At 42.2% G+C, this 5,000-nt stretch overlaps 1 protein-coding gene across 7 annotated transcripts in view; it reads left to right on the forward strand.

Annotated features, from left to right (window-relative positions):
- Window positions 1-5,000, forward strand: part of Sec71 (ADP ribosylation factor guanine nucleotide exchange factor Sec71) — a 59,847-nt gene that overhangs the window by 40,629 nt on the left and 14,218 nt on the right. The window lies entirely within an intron of this gene.

A 5,000-nucleotide genomic window follows, 5' to 3' on the forward strand; every position in this document is an offset into this window, starting at 1 on the left:
AAGCTCTCTCTGTTGGTCATTCATCTGTATTCAGGTTGGACAATTTCTGGAAATACTGGAAAATGCATGGGCAGTACTAAAACATTTCTTCCTCTTTTTGAGGACTGAGCATTTATATTATAGAATTATTAATGTTTCTAAATAGAGTTAAACTTTTTCACTGCTATTCAATTTTTACTAATGAAATGGCAATCCCTTGGTTGGGTTGTAGCTGAACAGTAGTACTTGCCAGGAATTTATGATAAACCTGATAACGAAGGGGCGGTTTTGGCTCCACCTGGATATAAACTGGAGTATTTCGAAATACATAGTCATAATGCCCTGGGCTATTAACCCAAAACTTCCAGGTCGGCGATCCCTGGCGTGTGTTGTATTTCCATGAGGCTACTGCATAGGCCTAAACTAGTTTTCTGGGGACTTATCGGGTGGGGTGGGGTACGTGCTGTGCACACATAGTGCGGGATTACTCCCATGCTTCTTGTTTTTACTAAGTTTGATGAAAACTATATGTATCAAATCAAGAACAAACTACTTTTTGCAATCTTATATTGGAAAATCTATTCGATTTCATACCGTTTTTTCTTTTTTTATATTATCTTTTCTCCTTACTCTCCATATGAAGTATCATAGGGGAATAACTAACTTTTGTATTATGGTTATACCAAGTTCAAAATAATGAAAATGAAAATAAATCCTTTTTCTTTTTTTTTCTGTCATGAGTAAAAGTGAGGTATATCTTTTACAGAAACATAAAGTTCTACATCCAATGTTTATTTTTTCAAAGAAAATATGTAAAGAATGCATAAAAAATAAACGATATATATAAAGTATATAGATATAGTAGTATATATAATATCTATATATTTATATATATATATATATGTATATATATATATAAGATATATATATATAATATATAAATATACATATATATATAGATAATATATAATATAAATAATTAAATATATAGGGTTTCCCTGCAATGTTTGCCTAGTTGGTACTTCCCTTCAACGTTCAAAGGGAGAGTATGTGCGGTAGGATTGGATCTCCCTCGTGAGTTTGGTGAGCAAGGAGATCATACTGATGTGCCAGCACAACGAGGGGTAAGACTTCTCCACTCCATCATCCTCGTCGGGCGCTGCAGCAACTGTGCAATCAGTTGGATGCAGAAATCCAGCTGGCTCATCTTTCCTCCCAGCCACTTATGTACAGCATGTGCATTTACAATGGTCATACCAAGTAGGTTGTAAAAGATCTTGATATACCATTTGTTTGTTTTCCGGGCTGAATGGTAAGATTGTGCCAACTGGTCACTTATGTCAACCCCCTTCATCCCTTTGTTATAATCTATGATGGACAGGGGTTTCGTTTTTACCTCCCCTCTTATGTTGGGAGGGAAGTCGATCATTTCATTCTCTTTGTGAATGGTGGACAAAAGATTTACCTGTTTTTTGTTCATCCATGCCATTGACAGTAATCCTGCTCTGGATGTCCTTATATCAACTTCTCCCTTCGTTTTCACGGAGAGGTCTTTCGGCATGTATTTTCTATTAAGTCTCACGGTGCCAACGGCCTCTGTTTTTCGTGACTGGAGGTAATGGAACAGAGTCAGGGAAGAGTACCAGTTGTCCAGGTACAACTAATACCCCTTCTCAAACAGGCCCGCTTCATGCATATGATCAACAACCGCCTTCATACTTGCGGGGACCTCACTCCTGTCTTGTCCCATGTAAATCTTGAAGGCTGAGGTGTAACTAGCTGCCTTTCTATCACTTCCACATAATTTGTACACTTTCAAGCCAAATTGGGCCCTCTTTGAAGGATTGTACTGCATTGTGATGTCATCTGTAAGCCCACAGTGATTCATCAATGATAATCTTCCTGAAAATGTCTTTGAAGGTGTTTGGCAAGATGTCAATAACCAGCCTGAGCTTTCACAAGCAGTCGCCTGTTGTTGACAGATTGTTGTTATCATTGAAATGAAGATTTGAAGTCAACAAATCATAGCAATCTCGGGTCATTGTCTCATGGAAGATTTGACCATTGACAATGGGGTTTTCAGACCAGTAGAATCTGTAAGTGGGTCAAGGCTGAATTCCCATGAGAAGAAGCTGAGCTATGTATCTCTGCAACTCCTCTTTGGTGGCGTCGTCCCAGGCTTTCATATGAGTGGATGGGTTGGGCAGGTGCTGCCGGGCGTAGAGGTTCATTTCCATCTTCATCGTCTCCCATAGCTCAGGGGGGAAGAAGCAGTTGAGGATTTCCTTGGGTCCTCCTTCATTCCAGGAGAGCCACTAAAGCTGTGGCAACGCGGCACATTCTCCTCCTTGTACCACCCTTTCCATCCCTTCGACCCAGGGGTCGAAGGGATGTGGGCTCTCCTCGATGCAGTTGGTGCTAAAAGATTGCTTCTGCAGCCTGATGGTCAGCTGGCAGAGTAGTGAGAAGCACGAGCGCACGTGTTACGGTAAGAATGCAGGGCATTTTCAATGAACAGAGGTCAGGCTAAGAGTGATTTTAGTCTAAAGATAACGTCATAGGTCACTTTGTCACCGTCATATTTTTAGCCGGTATTGTTTATATGATTGCATTTGGCCTTATTTCTAGAAGAATGATTGTTATGGGGGAGAAGCAATGAGGGGTCTCCCCAAGAACTAATCTTAGTAAAGATGGCAAAAATGTCTTAGTAACATTGTTCATGTATTTATCTCGTATAATAATCTTCACACTTGTTTTATAATTATCTTTAAAAGACAATATAGAGTCATTATATTAGATTCTCCAAAACTGAATTAAAAAGTAAAACGTTCTTGAAACATGAGGAAGAAAGTCCAGAGACGTGTTGTTTTCTTTTATAAGAATTTGCAAATAAATGTAAAACGCGAAAGAATAATTTTAGGTCTGAAGATATGATTTGAATCATCAGGTAAATTTATAGATCAACTCGTCACCACCACCATTTTAGCTGACCTCATTTGTATTCTTTCATCCTTCATCATTTCCAGAACAAGGTGAGGGATGGATGGGGGGAAGTGGGAGAGGTAGGGGGGATGGAGGGAAGTGGGAGGGGGAATCGGGGGAAGAGGATCTCAAGACCAATCACTGTCAGTTTCGTAGCTGACCTTGTTAGTGACAGAGGGGAGAGTCCCAACAAAATACTAATTGTCACCGAGACCATCATCTATGCATGACAACTGGAAGATTGGGAAGTAAGGGTGTCGTCACCTATACATGACGACTGGAAGATTGGCAAGTAAGATGCCATTATCATTACATGCCACCCTGAAGTTTTGGGTTAATGGAGGCAACAGCTAGCTGATATTTAGTAAAAAACATGATATAGTAAGGTTTTTTTCCTTTTGTTATTTTGGCAAGAAAATGTGCAAGTATACTTTGAACTATGTACAATATGTATATAAAACAGAACTGTATAAAGTGTGTAATTACAAACAGAACCATGTATATATAACTAAGTACACTTAACCCTCTCTGGACGGGTGGTACACTACGGTACCGCTCATTCAAGGGCCCGGTTGCTGGGTGGCACCATATGGTGCCAGTCATTTAATTGATTTAGGCCTATGTGTTCGAAAGCCCCGGCATTATGACATGCAAGGCTGGAATGCCCCCGTCATGAGTGGGTTAACAATGTACATTTATACAATGATACTTTTGCTTGTCCTCTTCCTGCCACTCTTTCTCCACCTCCTCCTCTTCCTCCTGCCACTCCTCCTCCTCCTCTTCCTCCTGCCACTCCTCCTCCTCCTCCTCCTGCCATTCCTCTTCCTCCATCTCTTCCTCCTGCCACTCCTCCTCCATCTCTTCCTCCTGCCACTCTTCCTCCTCCTCCTCCTCCTCCTGCCACTCTTCCTCCTCCTCCTCCTCCTCCTGCCACTCTTCCTCCTCCTCCTCCTCCTCCTGCCACTCCTCCTTCATCTCTTCCTCCTGCCACTCCTCCTCCATCTCTTCCTCTTGCCACTCCTCCTCCTCCATCTCCTCCTCCTCCTCCTTCATCTCCTCCTCCTCTTGCCACACCTTCTCCACCTCCTCTTGGTCCTCCTCTCTCTCCTCCTGCTGCTCCTTCTCCACCTCCTCTAGCTCCTCTTTCTTTCCCTGCTGCTCCTTCTCTACCTCTTCTTGCTCCTCCTCTTTCCTCCCCTGCTGCTCTTTCTCCATCTCAGATGACAACTTGTCCTCCTCCTCCCCCTACTTCCCATGTGCTTGGAAGTGCTGAAAGTACCAGTGGGCATTGATGAGACACGTCCAGGAGGTTGAAAAACTTTGTACTACTTGATGGACCTACAAGTGGTTGGATAGTATTGAGTCTGCTGGTTGCTCAGGTCAACATCCTTCTTTGTGACATTGTAGTCCATCATTACACAGGGTTTGCTCTGAGTGACCTCTTGTCAGCTGGCCTACAAGGGTGACCATCTCACTGGTGTGAAACATTGACAGCTTCCTGACAATCGTCTTGTCCCACCAAGACAGATAAACCTTACCTGTCAGAGTGCTGTGATAGTTCTCACTGCTGAAGCACTTGACCTCCAAGTCCCTGGGCATGAGTCTGATTAGATCAGATAGTTCCCTCTTGACTGGTGTTACGGGCCTGGAGGTAATGGAAAAGGGCAGGTGAGCTGTACCAATTATCCAGGTGCATCTCATAGCCCTCCCCTAGCATGTCTGTGGCTTCCATCAAGTCTACAGTGGCATTCATACTGGCAGGAATATTGCAGCAGTCCAGGCCCATGCAAATCAGGAAGGTGCAGATGTAACCAGCTTCTGCACCATTATGGTGCCCTTGGAAAGCTCAAAAGCTCCTGTTGACAATTAACAACTTGCCAGGGACATAGACTGACAAGACCTAATGAACAATGGAGCTTTATTAACCAGTTCCCGACTGGGCTGTTTTGGCTGTTTTGGAGATATATACATTATTAAAATAAATATTTATATTTATATATATATATATATAGTATATATATATATATATATATATATAT

Source organism: Penaeus japonicus, unplaced genomic scaffold, assembly GCF_977035675.1.
Source record: "Penaeus japonicus unplaced genomic scaffold, GWHDUDI00000001_assembly GWHDUDI00000021, whole genome shotgun sequence".
In the NCBI taxonomy this organism is placed as follows: Eukaryota; Metazoa; Arthropoda; class Malacostraca; order Decapoda; family Penaeidae; genus Penaeus; species Penaeus japonicus.